This window comes from Lissotriton helveticus, chromosome 7 (assembly GCF_964261635.1).
Source record: "Lissotriton helveticus chromosome 7, aLisHel1.1, whole genome shotgun sequence".
Lineage (NCBI taxonomy): Eukaryota > Metazoa > Chordata > Amphibia > Caudata > Salamandridae > Lissotriton > Lissotriton helveticus.
This window is the reverse complement of record NC_136068.1, coordinates 201,862,058-201,881,144: the sequence shown is the minus strand read 5'-3', so window position 1 is coordinate 201,881,144 and position 19,087 is coordinate 201,862,058.

The window sequence follows — 19,087 nt, the reverse complement described above, 5'->3', positions numbered from 1 at the left end:
GCGCTTAAAGATTGCCAAGTGGGGAGACATGTTCATCGGAGGGCAGTTTCGTACAAGGGAACAGTTATTTCAGGGTGTTGAGCCCACTCCCCTAGAGGTTTTCTATTATGTTAGACTTCGGCAGGGGCTTAGAATGCTCCTGTCTGACTTCCCGACAGAACCCGAAGTGGTGCTGCCACTACACGCAATGCTGGTGTCCGACGGCCGCCATCTTGTATCCAGATTGTACAACAATATTAGATTACAACGTCAGGGACCTGAAAGTTCCGCGCGTAGACAGTGGAGTGAGGACTTGGGTAGGCCTATCACGGACGATCAATGGCAATATTGTAGTGCCACCACAGCTAGTATCTCTTCTAGTAGCAGGCTGAAGATTATTCACTTCAGATTTTTACAGCGCCTTTATTATACACCTGTTAAAAAGCTGCGGTTTCGATTGGCGGACAACGATAGGTGTGAACGCTGCAAGGCGGAGGGGGCGGGATTTATACATTTGGCGTGGGAATGTCCTTGTCTATATGAATATTGGATGGAAATACAAGATGCGTTGCAGACCATGACTGGAGGGATGATCGTTAGTGATCCGTTAATAATGCTATTAGGATACACACGGGATATACCTAAGACAGTGCGGCGGTTTGTAGAGATTGCGCTACTCTTAGCCAAGAGACGTGTGGCGTGCAGATGGGGCAGAGGGAGGGCCCCTAAGTTTAAGGAGTGGATACCAGACATGGTTCATTGCCAGGACCAGAACAATGTGTACGCAGAATTGCTACCAGTGCGCAGTAGGCTATGTGACATCTGGGGTCCATTACAGAGCTACCTGCTGAAAGAGGCGGAGGCATTAGTTGACTCAGACGATGGCAGTCAAGAGTGAAGGCAGCAGCGGGTACCCTGCCCTACTACTGATGGTGCCCCTTGGACTCCCGTCTGGGGTATGGTGTACGGCTGCCCATGTACACAAGTTCACCCCATCCTAACTGCTGACTGCTATAAGTGATGATTGTGACACCATACGAAATAGGGTGGGTGGTTTATAATGGCAAATATGCGGATTTGTAGACAGACACTGTCTCCCTGATATTATCTGATACACACATATGTCGGCTGATGCCCCTCAATGGAGGACTACACTGTTGTCATGTATCACTATTGTATAACCGATGGACATATGATGATGAGCAACTTTCGACTTGTTATGTGCATGTATCTGACCTGCTCTAGCCCTCTGGCCGCCATATTTTTGCTTTTATGTAAGTGTAAATCTGGGACTGCGATGTGGCCATGTGTGACCTAATTTGACTGTCGTTCTTATCTTGTTGATTGCCAAAGAAAACTTTATAAATAAAGATTTTTAAAAAAAAGGTATATTTATTAGTTATTTTTGTTATATGAGTATTGTTTTTTAATTAGTGTTATACTGTTTGTAATGTATTTGGGGTGTATGTTATGTGAGGTGTGTGTGTGTTGTGTTTTTTACAGATTTTTTGGGTTGTAGTGGACAACCTTTCTTATTAGTGGATGCTTTTTGTTATTTTTTTTACCAGAATTGGTTATTAATTTCCTTGATTTTTTTGTTTTTCAGGAAAAAAAATTAGAATACATTTTTATGTTTTTTCTGGATTCCTAGGATTGTGAATTATTTTGAGGGATTTATTTTTTGGTTATTTCATTTTTGCTACTTATTCTCTATTTTTGTGGATTGGAAGAGGATCATGTACCACAGGTACAGAACTCTTTGCTTATTTTATTTTTATTTTAATGTGGGTGAGAAATGTTTGCTATTGTTAAAGTTCTTTGGTTATTAATATATATTCTTTTTATGTATCAGTATCATATATTGGAATGTATCGCTACAGAATCAGAAATAGTTATAGTGGTCACTAAGGATAATTTAAGTAAAATGCATATATATATATATATATATATATATATATATATATATATTATTGTGTTTGTTGGTACTATTGGATCTTAGGGTAAGTGGGACTGTTATATGGTTTATAGTATTGTTTTCACTATGTTGTCTATGTACTGGTGTCCTTTGATATTTATAAAGACATTTACTGTGCATTGCAGCATTTTGTACATTTGTTTAATCTTTTTTGATAATTTAAGTTCAATTTGTATTATAGATGGCTCTATTCTAGGTTTCTGATAACTTTATTCTGCTTTCAGGATTTGTAGTGATCGGTTCAAGGTAGGGTGCATGTCGGTCCAATGCGGCTTGGAAGACTTTGTGCCTTCTTTCCACTGTTTGCCATGGTGCTGTTATATATGTTGCTCCATGGTATTTGAAACATAGGTTCTGGTATGTCAGCAGAACTGTGTAGACTGTAAAATCAAGTGTCTTTAAATAGTCCATTATTGACTTAGTTTTGTTTGTGTGTTTGGTAGTTGGGGGATTCTATGAGAAAGTTGTAGTGGTTAGCTGCTTCTGTGACTAGTACATTTGCTATGTCTACTATGGTTTTTATTTCAAAAGCTCCATTTTATACTGTTTCTTTAATTAGTTTAAGAGTTTTATTTGTTACTTTGTTTTACACTGAAGTTTATTGGTTAATTTGTGTGGATGTATGACATTACGACGCATGCTTTTACCACGCATGCCTTTACAACGCGGTATTTACAACACATGCCTTTACAACGCATAGTGCTTTGGGGCGCTGGATAGTGAATAGTTTAATTTACTATTCCAACTCCAGTCCCCGTGGATAGTAGGGAAGGTGTTGGATAGTAAATTAAACCTATTCCCTATCCTAGAGCACCCCCCAGCGCAATGGGTTGTAATGGTTTACGTTGTAAAAGTTGCGTCGTAAAGGCACTGCGTGGTAAAAGTTGCGTTGTAAAGGATGTTTCCCTTGTTATACATATGTACAAAGATTTCCTGTCTATATAATTGTATATAACATTCTATTAGTTAATGTTTTCAGTACCAGGGTTACTTTATTAGCTTTACATTTGTTTGTGGTTCATTGGTTAAATTTGTTGTATGTATTTTAGTTGTTTTGTAATTTCATATGACTTTATAAATAACTTATAATATTTTAGTTTGTGCTTATATTGTCAGTTATATATTTAAAAATATGTTATTTGTGTTTGGTTATTGTATGGGTTTTTAAAGGTAATTATTAGTTTATAATTAATTGGATTATAATGTGTTTATTTCTTTTATAGACAAATGGGGTGGAGAAATTCCTAATAGAGCAGCACTTGGATTATCCGACTGTAGGAGGAAATCCGGTTCCCCTGTTATCATACGCGGATGACACCGTATTGATGACCTTGACTGCCAATAGTCTACAAAAAGCCCTGATCGCTTTTACTGATTTTATGATGGAGTTGGATCTTAAGGTCAATTTTAATAAGTCTTTTATTATGGTCTGTGGCCCGAAAAACACAAAAACTAAGAAATGTGTGGTAAATGGTAGAAATATTGAAAAGGTCCCTTCTTTTACATATTTAGGGAATGTTTTTAACAACAAATTAAACTGGGACAATTCGATTGTGACTAGGGCCCAACAGACCAGCAGAATCATAGAGGGCCTGTTTCACTTTGCGTACAAATTGGGTCATAAGCCAGTGGCAGAAATTCTTACCTTATATAAATCAAAATGTCGGTCAGTTATAACCTATGGGGCAGGAGTATGGGCAAGAAAAAAAAACAGTCATTTGCAAATTTTGGAAAGTAAATTCATAAAAAGATTGCTGATGGTTCCCACCAGCTCTTCTAAAAAACGTTGCCATTCAGAGCTGGGATTGGATTTTGTTGAAGATAGAGTCAAAATCGCTCCCCTGATTTTATGGGGGAAAGTGTGGTCATCGGAAGAGTTATCATTTACCAGAGCGATTATAAGAGATTGTTTAAGTTTAGAAAATGTTTTGCCTATTCCCTGGCTCTGCTATGTCAAAAATGTTTTAAGTAAGATTGGCCTAGGACATTTTTTTGAAAATCCGGATGGCACACCATCTAATATAAAATCAAATATTAAAAATGCCTATTAGAATGAGTTAGTTATATCTAACCTGGATGATGAGACCCCATTCTATGGGTCGCCAGATATCCAACAATTTTATTTATCTTTTAGTACCCACACACAGTCCTGCTTCCTTCTGATGAGTTTTCGTCTCCGCACATTGCACTTTCTAGCGGCATTTTCTATTCAAGCGAGTTGGTGTGAGAGACTGACTCCCTGTTCATGCAAAAATTTAGCCGAACAAAGCACAATGCACTTTATGCTGTTTTGCACTTTATACAAAGATGTAAGGGCACATTTTATTAGGCCTGAGGGAAATTGTCCCTTGTTCATACCTGGACGGTTTTAAACATTTACGCTCTCTGTCCAATGCCGTCATTTGTTGCGCTGTGTTAAATTTTATTAGAACTGCTTTGCGAATCAGGAAAATATATGAATTGTGATAGGGAAATCGGGGCTTTAAGTAATTTTAAGCTATTTATTTATTCTGACACCCTTGGACTGATATAACGAAATTGGCAGCCTACAGAAAACCTTGCTTTGAAACTATATATGCTGTTTGATTACACTTAGTTTTTGCTAAATGTAATATGGAATAATTTTTATGCATTGTATATATTTTATCATTGTAATCATGTACTTTTATGATTTATAAGCATAGAATAAAGTTTTTCGAATGAATGAAGGAGTGTTTCATTGGTTAAATTTGTTGTATATTTATTTTAGTTGTTTTGTGAGTGCATATGACTTTATAAATCATTTATAATATTTTAGTTTTTGCTTATATTGTCAGTTACATATTTAGAAATATTTTATTTATGTTTGGTCAATGTATGGGTTTTTAAAGGTAATTATTAGTTTATAATTAATTGGAATATAATTTGTTTAATTTCATTTTGATATTGCTGGTGTCAATGTCTTTAATATTTTGTTTATTTGTAACATTATGACAATGTTTAATTTTTCTATAATTTTGTATTAGAGTTTCTGGTATTTTAGATATTTTAATGGTGATATTTTGTTGGTGACAGTTGTCTATTTCTTGTTTATGTATAGGGTGAGGATACTTTGGTATGCTTTATTTTTTTCAGATGTTACAGTAATTCGATTTTGTGTTGGTCAATATTGTGTCATATGATCTATACGAAGAATGATGCAGGATTAAATCAATTAGTGTTTTCTGCTTTCTTTTCTGTTATTGTGTAGGGGTAGGCAGTGGCTTTTCAATGATGGGAATTACTTCTGAAGCTAAGACTGCCCTCAAAAGTGGCTCCTTTTTGTTTTGGTAAGGGTCCAGAAGGGCTTCACTTTTCAATGGCCTTTTGAAGAATGGGCGGGATGAGGGTGTCAAAGATAACTATATAACAATTTGCAAAGATGATGAATGGTTTGAATAGCAGCAAAGATTCTATCCTTCAGAACTTCCAAAATATTGCCTATTCAACAGGAAGGGAATGATCTAGTCAGTATTTTACGAATTCTCACCTGTAATGTACGTGGTTTAAAAACAACTAACAAAAGGCATATTATATAAAATGTGCTATGGCATAATGCTCCTAAGATTGTATGTATCACGCCATATAAATAATGATTCAGAAAAATTATCACAATTTGGCATTTCAATTACTGGGCTGTCCACCCCAATAGGTAGAGTTGCTCTATTAGTGAAAGGTGATACCTCGCAATGCAGTAAATTGAGAAATTATAGTTAATGTAGATGGCTTCCCACCAGACTTAAGAACCAATCATGTACGATTATGGTTTGCAATTTGTATGCTCCAAATAATTATGATTAACCACTCAATTTTCTAGCAGCTGTTTCTGGAACTTTCTCTGTGCCCTTTTATTGTATGATGGAATAGTAATCTAGCAATTCAATCCAGAAAATGCTGCTTGTATGTGGCTTTCTCGAATTACAGTCCAACATATCATATATGTCTGGGACCTTCTAGATGTATGGTCCTACCATAACCCAAACCGATTAGGCGTCTTATTTTGCTCTTCTTCACATATTTCATGTTAGCAGTTTGGTGTCTTTCTAATTACACATATTCTTGGCTAGCAAACATCTATTTAATATCTCCTCTGTATTATCTTATTACAACTCTTTAGTGTTAGCAATACCCCTTAACATTCTTCTAATATCCAATACTTTACAGAAATATCATTTTGAATTAAATCTTTTCATAGATATAAACGATTGAATTTATATTTCTAAAATAATTACAGCGTACTTGGAAACACATTTAAACTCTACTAGCAATCATTTGGTATGTGGCTGCCTGAAAACAGTTATATGTGGTGCTACATTATAATTTACCCTTTCCAGGCATAGAAAAATGTAATGATAATCATAGCAATTAAGAACAACGCTTTAAAACCTAGGAGCTGAAATAGTTGCAGCAGTTCAAAACGGGCTACCGGCTATAACTCCAAAGAAAATCCATAATGCACTCATAAGAACTAAAAGACTTTTTAAAGAAAAAGATTTGGGCTAAAATAGCACATGATATGTTTGAAAGTCACTTCAATGTATTTGGAAATAATCAAAACATGTAGAAAATTCTGGCTCTCAAGATACAAGAACAGGCTACTAAGAAAATACTGAGACTAATATAGACTCACGTTGTCAAGAAATCTGTTGTCAAAATGATATGGTTGCCAGCTTTTGAGATTATTGTACATTTTTGCATTATGAAGAAATAATATCAGAGATCGGATCTTGCCATATTTAGCCAAATCATGATCTCCCTAAACGAAGTGAGATATAACAAGCATTGCTGGAAAAATCAATAAATATTTCACCTAATGGAAAGGCTCCTGGTGGAATATTTATGAGAAGTGTCATGCAGTGCAAATCAGCAGTCTCCTCGCTGCGCATCTCTGCGTGACAAGGAAAAGGCAGGGATATGCGGTATTTAAAAGAATATGGTGCACTCCAGACTTTTCCCCTGTGCTGGTGCCGTTTTGGCTGCCAACACAGGAATCCTGGCACCATGGTGCCAGGGTGCCTGTGTTGCATGCAGGATTGTTTTTGTGCAGGAAAACAATCCTGAGAGGCAAATTCCTCTATCTATGTGTGCTGCAGAATGCAGCCACCACAGAAAGAGTTAGTAACAAGGAGAAATAAAGATATTTCTCCTTGTTACGCCTCTCTTGGAAAGGCATATGTTTTTGGCATATTCACAGGTTTACCAGTAGTGGTAAATCAAGTATCAAAAACCATGGGGTTTGCGTGGAAACACCCCCGCAACACACATGGAATGCCTCCCTATTGAAGATTAAGGCAACACAGTGATTTGCACTGCGTTGCTTTACTCAAGATTTATTAGGCCACTGAGGGCCATGCAAGGTGGCCTTTCGTGGCTTCATAAATCTCATTTCTGAGTTCCGGCACACTTGCACCAGGTTTCAATGGTGCATGAGCGACGCAACGCAGCTCATAAATATACCTCCTGGTCCCTATTCTTCCTGTCCTATTTCAAGACAGGCTTTACAGAAATCCTAGTACCCATTTTGTCGTTAATGTTAGATTATTTTGCCATAGGGACTTCATCCTCTGCCTCTTGGACAGAAACTAATATTGCTACATCTGTCTTATATATTGAAATTCGAAAACATTTGCACAAATATTGGATGAACGCATTTCATTTTAGATTGAAAGATGGGTTGACCCTATGCAACATTGATTTCTTCCATTATGTGATACATCTGCACCATACCAACTTGGCTACATCAGTTCTTGATGTGGCTAAAGTTACAGGAAGGCCATATGTGAGGATAATGATTGATGCCAAGAAGGCCTTTGATAGGGTCTCCTAGCACTTACTGTGGGATGTTCTGAACCATTTCAGCATTGGTCCTTAGTTTATTCACAGAAATTAGATTTGTTTATGGAGGATTCATGACTCCCGTTAGATGTATGGGAATCATGTCAGCTAGATTTGCCATTCATAGGGGAACACCTCAAGGTCTCCCCTTCTCCCCCTGTCTATATGTCTTGTACCTTGAACCATACTAGAAACTTCCAATGCTGAATACAGATAGTCCAGCCTTGACCATTAACAGAGTAGATATCATTTTAGATGATTACACAGATGATAACGCCACCATTACTAAGTCTAGCCCTGTTTCTTCCTGACATTGAACACAAGGCAAGCGATAAATTAGAACTCAAATCTTGTATAGTGGATAATGTCTGAACCCAGATCACAATTATGTCACAAAGAATACTTACTTAGGAATGAAACTATCAATTTAAAAAGATTAAATCTCCTATGCTGATGACACCTATTTACTGTTTTCGTGAGTCAGGGATGAAGTGTTCACTGGTAAAAAGATAAGAGCCTGTCTGACAGTGGTTTTCCAGTGGCTGATACACCACCATCTCAGATGTAATGCAGAAAAGACTGAGATACTTTTCTTTGGCGTGAAGGCACATTATCTTTGGCAGTCCATTTGGCCCGTTGATGATCTTTCACCAGGACGGCAGGCTGCTCAGTGAATTTAGGCCTTCAATTCGATAACTGTCTCTCTTTTCTACTTCAGGTTAATGCAGTGGTGGGGTCCTGTTTTGGCCTGTTGCATGTCCTAAGAAAGTTTTTACACTTTCTTTCTTTCTCGGCTAGGAAACTGGTAGTACAGCCCTTAATAACATCTAGGCTTTACTATGATAATGCATTGTATTTGAGCCTTCTGGACTATCTGACCAATACATTTTAGGTGGTCCGAAGTGCAGCAGCCCATACCCTTTTGGGCCTGCCACTGAGAACACATGTGTCTCCACAACTAAGGGTGATGCACTGGCTCCCTACTAAGAAGAGGTTCCTATTTCAAACCCTGTTACTGGTACATAAGGCCCTCCATCAAACTGGCGCTAGGTAACTCAGAGCACAGATTCGTTTCTATGCTCCATCTAAGTGCCTTTATTCAGCTAACACTATTTTTGTCAAAATCCCTAGGATCAAGCGTTCTAGAGCTGGAGGTAGGTCCTTCTCACTCTTAGGACCATCATCATGGAACACACTACCTCTGGAGTTGTGGGTCATCACAGCCAGCTCCCACTTTCCAAAGAAACTGAAAACATGGATTTTTAATTAGGTTTAATGGTTTGGTCTCTTAGTCAGTCCAAATTAGATGTGCAGAGTAACAGCACTATACGAATGCCCGTTATATTACATGAGATGTTTAAACCTAATTAGGAATCCCTCATGGCTACTTCTGTTGCCTCTTTCAAAAATGGATTCAGTTATGGTTAGGAATGGCCTGAAGATGAACTTTATCCTTGCTTGTACCCTCTGATTTTTGCAAGAAAAATGATTCATTCCTTTGTCAATTTATATGGCAATATATTAAGCTTTAATGGAACCCCCTCACCAATTTACTATTTACGTCTTCAAATTTTAATGCAGTATTAAATGTGTTCAGATTTTTATTGTGTCCTTGTGCCCTAGTCAAATGTCTGTGTAAATCCTTGTTTTCTTTTCAGACAAAATACTTTTCTAACTGTGTGATTGAAATCTAAAACACAACTGGATCTTATCCATTCCCTGCTACATACTCAGATAAGTAATCATTGACATTCTACCACTTACCTACAAAACAATAATATATTTTAGTCTAGATTTAATGTTTATGTTGTAACTAGAGAACTTCAAATTTCTGGACTGATTCCAAATATACAGTAAAATCCACTCTGTATGGTTTCTTCAGAAAAACATCCCAATGATGGAGGAAATTGAATTGGTGGATTGAACGCATTTAGTGTCCGTAAATAATGGATCTTCAGGTTCCACCTAAATCTAAATCAAGACCATAGAGTGAACTAGAAAATGTCCCACCTCCTAGACAAAGTACTCAATCTGGACATGGAGTAATTGTAGTCATAATATGGGGAAGGACATTCCACCAGTAGATTTTAGTTTGAGTTTAACACTTCTTCCAAAACTCGGAGTTTGTGTCCATTGAGAGGCAATTCTACATGGACCCAAAATACTCTATTTACCAGCAAATGAGCATAAATATACCCATTGACCCATATGGCCTCAGTGCATAAACGTGTGCCTTCCTCACTCACCTTCACTACAGACTGGGCCTGTGCACCTAGTTACCACAGTACCAATCTTCATGGCATATGTTATCTTTCAGAATTGTCATATGCAATGCAGAGAGCATCAAATGGAATCACAGAGGACATTTCCTCAAGTGAACTCTCTGTTTTTGTCTGTATATGGACCAACACAATGAAGGGCTCTGAAGGCTTTTATGAACAGCTCCACAAAAGCCTGGCATTCACACTTGGGGGAAGGGTGAATAAGAATTGTTTTAGAGGTATGAGTCTGTGCGCATGTGTGACGTATGAGTTGCTAAGAACGTGGATCCAGTCACACTGTTGGTTTCTTTGAAGGTACACTCTAGACTTGTTTCTGGAGGTGTGGCATGAACTGTCACTGCAGCCACCAAATGCGTAAGGTCCCTCACACCCTCTACATCCACTTCCTAGGAGAGCACACTAACTTTCCACTACCTCCTCTGTGTTGCACAGATAGTAAATCAATCAAGGCAATTGTTTTCATTGCACATGTATCTCTAATACAGCAAAGGAGTTCAGGGAAATGTGTTTACTCATTTGCATGGTGGTATGTTCCCAAGCCAATGACGGCACACACACCTTGTCTTACACAAATACTAACATGTTACCAGAATAATTTGTATTACAGAAGGTGCCAAAAAAAGCAACTGTGGTCTCTCCTCTAAAGGTACATTTTTGATGCAGCAAAAATGCTCTCCGAACTCCTTTCTTAATATGGCTTCTGGTCTTTAGAAGGAAAATAAAAAATCATCTCCATTGTCTTCGGTGCTGCCAACTGACCAATCTAGAAATGCTTATACGCGATTCAAATTGTTGTGTTTTAGTCCGACAAATCTCATAACACAATTATCCATTATTCATTACTCACTAACTAATAGAGGCACTCACTTGACATAAGATGCATGCTTTAGTGGAACTGCTCTTTCTTCCTTCGATTTAAGTAGCTCAGAGCCTTGTTTAGTGCAGAGGTCATGACCCTCACCACCATGTTGGAGGACACTGCTGTATTTCGTGATGGCCACCATCCTCCTAACAGAGACTGTTTCTTTCTGCACAAAAAGTAAATAGATCGATTTACAGGGATTTCTTTCCTTGTAAGTGGGGCCATTTAATTTCTGCCAGGTCTCACATGGTGATCAATAAGTTGGGTTGACTATCGCTGTGACCTGCAGTCCTTTTTAGGGCTCGCCTGGCGTTGGAGCGCGAAGCGCTCCCGCCAGCGAGTTCTATAGTCGCCTTCCTCCCTGTCAAGGGAGTAGCAGCCCGACACAGAGCTGTGAACGAGCCGACTCAGGTCCGTGAACGCGCGGGAACGTCAACGTGCACGTTCACGCGCGTCACGCTCCTGTCCTCCCGTGTCTCTTCTGAGGCGCGCTCGAGGCCGACTTGCGGTGTGCTGTTCCAGCGTTAGGTAAGTGAGGGCCGGGGGGGATTTGTTTGCTTGTTTCTATTTGGTTTAGCACTCCGAGAGTGAATGTGTTTACCATCTCTCTATTGTGTGCTTTTACTGCTAATATCCACCCTGTGCTATGTTTGTCTCCCTTGTGTGCTGCTCACTCTTGTGTTTTTCTACCAGCCAAACTCCCCTAAGCGCCTTGCTGCTCTCTTCTACGTGTCTTGCTTTTCCACTCCTCTCCACTGACTTTTTTATGTTATACTACGCCCTGCTGCTCCCCATCCGCTTATACCTTGCCTCGACATCCTTTTTAAAAATAAATTCCTTATATAATTTGGATTGCCAGGCAGCAAATTGCAGCCTGCCTCTCCGCTATCCAAAAGCGATTTAGTGCTCGTTACATTTCATTAACATTTTCTTTAATTATTTTAAATGTAAGGCTCCACCTTGGATCTGTAAATGAAAAAAAAAATGTAATTGTGCATGTACGCACCTATAAAACGAAGTGGAGGACTCTCCATTGCAGCTTTTTCTTTTCTTTCTTTTTCATTTTTTAAATCTTGTCCGATACAGCACCGCATCGGCAAACTCCATTAGCAAAGCCATTAAGACAAACAGTCCAGACATTTTGGTTTTGTCAATGCTTGTTGGAACAAAGGCATCTCAAGGCACCTACAGTTTGGTTTTTCAGCTGAAATTCGAGGGCATGCAGTAGTTCGTAAATAACCTTACCAAATTAGCAAACCTCTATTTTAGGAGGTGATCACGGAGGCTTAAAACACATCTGTGCATAAAATGGTCTAATGTGTCCAAGAAAGGGAAGACTTTAATATGGAAAGGACTTCCTTTAACACCATTTACCCATTAGTGTTAGAGCTATGGATGCTTATGTATCTTTGTATCGCGTCCCCATCTAATACAACAACTTCACAAAACCTTTTTTAATGCTCATGTCGAGCATAATTTATCAAATCACTTCAGCACAAAGCAGAGCTAGAGATTGTAGTTTACTAATACGTGTTACTGCAAACTCAGACCAATAGCTCAAGACTGGCATTTACCATACTCCAGTTAAATTCATAACATGGAGTGTTTTCCTGGTTACTCTTATGAATGTGTCTTTTTTTGGAGTCAACAGCTGTTTGTTTCTTATAAACCTAAATGTGATACCACTTTCATGCTGACTTTGTGCCAATTGAGCACTTAAATGTATTTGTTACTAAGTGCTTTTGTATTTACAAGTCTTCCCACGCCTTTTTTAAATTTGCACCTCAGTGTTTTCATGCTAGTGCCCGCAGATGTATCACCAGTGGTGATATACAATTTTGAAACTAAGGGGGTCATTAGGATCGCGGTTTTTCCGCATCCTCGGGGCCGGCGGAAGGCACCGCCGGCCCAGAGGATGCGGAAAAACCTCAGCGGACTGACCAAAGACCCACCGCCACATTAGGATGGCTGGTGGGTCCTGGTTTCCGTCCGCAGCTTTTCCGCCGCGGCTGGCTTACAACCGCGGCGGAAAAGCTCTAATATGGTGATGGTGTCTGTCAGACACCGTCCACCATATTAGGATGGCCTGTAAAGTATGCTTTTCCGCGGCGGGTTTTCCGCCGTGGAAAAACATACGGAACTTCACTGCGGGGGCCCGTTGCGGGCCCCCTAGGTGAAGGGGGGGTGGGGGGTGCACATGGGGGGTACCTATGGTACCCCCCTGCATTTGCATGCAGAAAGCGGCAGGCACCGCGCGGTGCCTGCCTCTTACTGCATGCAAATGCAACACATGCATTTTTAACATTGCGGCGGGTGCAGCTTGAAGCTCCACCCGCTGCAATGTTAAAAATAGAGGATGTGACCGCAACCCTTGCGGTCACATCCTAATTGCACAGGAGGGAACTCCGCATGCCATGCGGAGGTTCCCTCCTGCTCTTGGGTCGCGGACGGACGCAAGTCCGTCCGCGATCCTAATCGACCCCTAAGTGTGATTTTGTTCCAAAAAGTGATCTGTTCTCCTGCAATTGTTTCTACACTAATTCTGCACTTTACGTGGTTAGGGCTCTTCAGTGTGTTTTCTGCTATGTTAATCTAAATTTGGTTTGTGCATCCAAAAACGTGTCCAGATTTCTGCCTGTCGTGATTTAGCAACTAAATGTGACTCAGCTTCTAACTATACCACAATCCTAGTAATTGTGAACCTTAATACAGTTTTGCACATTAATACAATTTGTGTTCATAAGTGTTTTCCACACTCATTTTCTTCGAATATGACGTTATTACACAGTTCTGTTTTTGTACTTGAATGTTTTTTTTGGTACTTAATGTTATTTCATCTTAAGCTTTTCCACGATGGTAGTGTTATACTTTAAAAGATTGTGCACTAAAATGCCTTGCACATGAAATGTTTTCCGCTCTCCTGGCTAAGCAGCATCAAGGTGATTTATCATTCAACTGTGTTTTTTCTTGTAGACATGATTTTGTGCTCCAGTGTCTTCACACACTTGCTAAATTTGCACCTAGGTTGATTTTGCGCCTACATGTGATGCTAAAATGCTCTTTACTTTACACCTGGGACAATTTTGCACGTAAAAGTAGTTTTACACCCAGAAGGGATTTAGTTTCACATGAGCATGATTTGCACTTGTACAATATGTAGCTCCAAGGATGATTTTGCACATCAGTGGGTTGTTGCCCAAATGGGATGCCACAGCGATGTGCCCTTTTTAGGTCTCGCCTTGCCAGCGCATGCGCTGTGTCAGCGAGATCTAAAGTAATCTGTATGTTGGCTTAAACATCATGTAATCTGTTTTTCCGCTTCCTATTGGCTTACTTGTGGTAGTATTGTTGTCATCTCCCTTTCTGTTGGCTGTTGGTCATTTGCGAACTTCTTTGTAGTCCCGATACAACGGCGCCTAACTACAGTGCTAGTTCGCACTGCTTGGACTTCTTTTAATTGAATTTCAGTGTGCCATCCTGTTTTGTTATGCTGTAGCCTGCCTTTTTAATTGGAGACTTTTGAGCAGCGTGCTAGTTTTTGCTGTGTGATTCCTACGCTCCTCCACCCCACTGTCCGTTTTCACTCCCCCTCGGTCACAGAGGGGGGTTGTGCTGCTGTATGAGGCATTTTTATCAGGGTGGCTCCCTTTCATGAGCGCCACCCTGGTTCTGCTTTCATTCTTGTTTCTTGATTGAGTTTCTGTTCCTGCTGCGGCACGACATGGTCTGCTTAGATTCTGCGCGCTGTGTGCACTTTCACTTTCATATCGGACGGGACAATCACAGCCGCTTGTTTGCAATGTCATAGGTCTTGCATAGACCTATGGCACTGCAAATATTTTTTTGTAAAGACTATGCCTGGATCTCCTGGACCAAAATTGCCAGCTCTGTGTATTGAGTCACAGCCCTGAATTATTTTAGCCTTATTGCAAGGGAGGATGCATGTTCGATGCACCCCCACCCACCTTTGTTTCCTGCTCATCCGAGCCTTTGGAGGGAACCTGTTCTAATCCGTACACCCGCTACTCTACTTGTTTTGATGCAGCAACATTTGTTCAGCTGATCCTATACCCGTCTTACAGTGAACAATGCACTAAAATAAACAATTTGCACAAGAGTCCCACAAGGCTGAAAATAAATTATACTTATTAAATTATTTAATAATATCAGCATATGTTTATGGAGCCTACGCTGAGACTCGAGCACGGATCCCCAGGACCAAATACGATAGCTTTGTTTTTATGCCACACCCCTAGCTTGTTTTATTTCAGTTACGAGGGAGGGTGCATGTCCGAAGCTCTCCCCCCCCTCCCCTGACGTATTTGTTTCCTGCTTACTGGAGCTTTTGGAGGGCACCAGTTCTATTCTGTGATGTGACTTAAGTCAGGTAAACAGTGTAGACCCTCATTCTGGTGTGTTTTTCCATTGAAAAATGAAGGCAATTGGTATTCAGACCTGCCGATTGTTTATCTGAATATTCAAACTCTTGAAAGATAAATCAGCTTCCTGCATTACCCCTCACAGATTTCCTTCGCATATTCAGTTAAACACACCAGGTCATCGGAGCCCAGCACTGTAAAATGGCAGGATACCAGGGCGTGACTAATTCAAGGGGACCGCTCTGTTTGAAAATACCTGCTTGCTGTTCACTAAAAGTGTAATGAAACATTTGTTTACCTCTTGACAACTGATCCTTGTTCAAAGCATAAATATTATCTCTTGGTTCACATTAAAGCAGATTCTGCTCTTCGCGGTGTGGGCTGCCATTTGTCATCTGTCTCCAACATCTTAACTCTCTTCTAAAAGACTGAAGCACAGCGTGACCCTGCCTTGCTAAGAAGCTCTATATATGGATTTGCTGGACAGTAGCTAAAATAGCACTATTACCATCAAGTGTGCATTACAGCAGATATTTTCATAGGTTTCATTGATAGATGTTAGCAAGATTTAATATGTATTTATTTTTTAAAACACCTGGATGGGTACCATCACATTGTGCTAGGCTCAGAGATAACTTTTGGGATAATGGGCAGCTGGGAGCCGCAATGTCCGACAGATTTGCTGCCTGGCCTCTTCCAGGCTTAAAAAATCCTGCTCTGTAGACCTGATGTAAAGTCTGGGTTTCCTAATATTGGAGTTAGCGGAGAGGTGAACGATGTCAGATTATGCTTAGTGCCTACTGTGTCCCAGACCCTCAGCAGAGGCCCCGTAATGACTGAGAGATATAGGTGACGCTCTAAATGAAAGATGTTCAGACTGGGTGGTTTTAAGTGAGCCAAACATCACCATACAAGTGTCTTACGTTACGAAAGACTATGCATCGATATTTTTTGTTTCTAGATTGGAAGTTAGTTTCTTTGCATGAAAAGATCCACATTATTTGCAGGACGTCAGTGTGTTTTGAAATGCATTATTCAAAAAAGTTAGTCTTTCATTTAGCGGAATGTTCGTCATTCTGTATTTCTGTTACCCACTTGATGGGTCGTTGCCTGCTATGTCTGTCTTTTTTTTACTGCAGAAGGGTGCATATGTATGCCATTTTGCTTTTTATATTCGAATGTGTTACCGTTGCATTACATGCGCGCAACCTTGCTTTAAGTGTTATATTGCACCTCTCTTTTGCTGTACTAAAATACTCTATGCTGTATAGCTATTTTTGAGATGAACCATGGTTAGTATGTGCCGATAATTTTTGATTTGCTTTTGATTCATGCTTTTTACTTGCTGATTATGCCTGTGTTAGTCAACTTGTGATGTGTTTCTCTAAATGGGTCCATTGTTAGTTTACAGCAACATGATCCACTTTTAAACACTCCTATTTCTATGTGAACACCTGTTCCTATTTGTATACGTATACCACCTACCTCTGTGTTATTAGCAAACTGCGACCATCAGGATACTATGTTGCAGACTTTATAACAAAAACATTAGCAGTCCCATTTTTTTGAAGACCCCTTTTTCAAGGTTGCTCTCTGTAATTTCCGAATATGTCTGCAAGTTCCACTTTTATTGTGAAGCTTGTGGCGGATTTTCCTGCACCAGTCATGTCACAATTTATTTGGTAATTTTATGTGTTTTTAAAATTGAGAAGCATGGTTGTAGGGTATTTTTTTGACATAGCTGTATTTCTCAACAAGTGTTTGCAATGCAATAGGCCTCGCATTTGCAAGAGTTGGAGCTATCGGTATTGTAAATGACAATGCCTTTTATTAATTTGTTTTTAAAACCTGCAAACCGTGCATAAACACGCGCTTTGTACGTATAGTCCTTGCTTACGAGAAGCAAGGCTGGCAATAAAAGAGACTGCCAGCCTTGCTTCTCATAAGCATCGACTATAAGTGCAAAGTGCTTGTTTACGCACAGCTTGCAGGTTTAAATAAAAGGCATTGTCATTTACAATGCCAATAGCTCAAACTTTCGCAAATGCGAGACCTATTGCATTGCAAATGCTTGTTTAGATGGCCACTTGCTCAAAGTACTGCCAGAGAAAACAGCGGATGCTTTGCTAACAGTAACCAAGCAGTTCCCCTGACTCTCAAGAGGGTCATTGCATTAACACAGAACATGCGTCTACTGGCTTCTAAGTCCATGTATTTTGTTACTGGCAATATCTTGTAGGCATGTATTTTCAAAGCAACAAATTGCATGACAACCTAAGTACTGAGTTGTTCAATCTAGTACTAAAACACTTTTCTCATTATTAATCTCCTGTATGGCTTTCCCATCTTTCACTGCACAGAGTAATTCAGGGTTTTTCTATGGCAGGCTGAACATTCAGACACTTCACGCAAAAAGTAAACTACCTGAATTATTTTCTGTCCCTGTTCTGACAATATCTGCTCTAAAGTAAATCCTTTTTGCATCTCGTCCTTCTGATTCTAATGGTTCCCATCAGCGATACAAACCCACACATGTTTGTCCTTAAAACGAAAAATGCTTTGAAGCTTGCCCTCAATGTATCTGCTAAAAAGCGTTTGAAGTGTTTGAACATCTTCACTATTATTATTTCTAACAAACATTCATGTGGCCTCAACAACCTTTCATGTAACTGCACTCGTGTCTTATATTTATCCACTAATAGCTCTTTTTGAAACGGGCTTCTTTTGTAGCCACCAGAAGCATTTAGCTTTTAATAACGTAGGGATTTATTTGTTGCCCAGGAACAAAACTACCTTTACAACAAACTTTTTACATTTAGTTTTAACAAGGAGTAGTTACAGTTTCAGTAAGTTTGGACAATCAAATATACACATCTTCTTTTCAACCAGAGTCTCATCTAAACTGAAAATGTTCCAATATGGCCAGGCAGTGATACTATTTTATCATCTTTAAGGCAGTGGGGGCAGGCACGGAACCGGGTGGGGAAACCGCGGTGGGAGGAAGCGGGGGGGGGGGGCTTGGGGCAGCGGGGGAGAAACGCTGCATCACTTCAGTCTATCCTCCCTGTTAGGACTCTACCAGAACAGGAACCAGGAAGCATCGGGGCTCTCTTGACCAATGACAACGCTGGAATGCAGCTTTGTGATTGGTCTGAGCTCCACAGTTCGGTGCTCAGCCAGGGTATGGGGGCCTGGGCATGTTCTCCACGCAGGCTGTAATGCAGCTGGCATGGAGAACATGCAAAGTACGCATGAATGTTTGGCCGGTCTGAGAGGGAAGGCCAAGCATTCATACGCACTTGGATTTGGCAAACTACTCATCCCCTGCCCTGCTCTGAGAGCAGAGCAGCATCGCACTCAAAGCAGCAGGAATGAATTAAATGTTAATAACAATCAGTTATTTTATTTTTCCTTTAGTTACACTGCTTAATCCCTTCGCTGCGGGGGTAATTTCCCCGCTGTGCTGGGGGGGAGGGGGCGCGCACAGCGCCCCCGAGCTCATGACGAGCTTAGCTCGTCATGAGGCACGGCGCTCCGGTGCTCATGATGAGCTGAGCTCGTCACAGCTGCACCCGTTCCCGTGGAACGCTCAGCACAGCAGGGGAATCATCCCCTCGTGTGAGCATTCCACGGCTCATGACGAGCTGAGCTCGTCATGAGCACCGGAGCACCGTGCCTCAGGACGAGCTGAGCATGGAAGGTGTTACTAGCAGTGGGGTGACGCTGACCACCACCGGTTTAGGTGCCTGTTCACAGA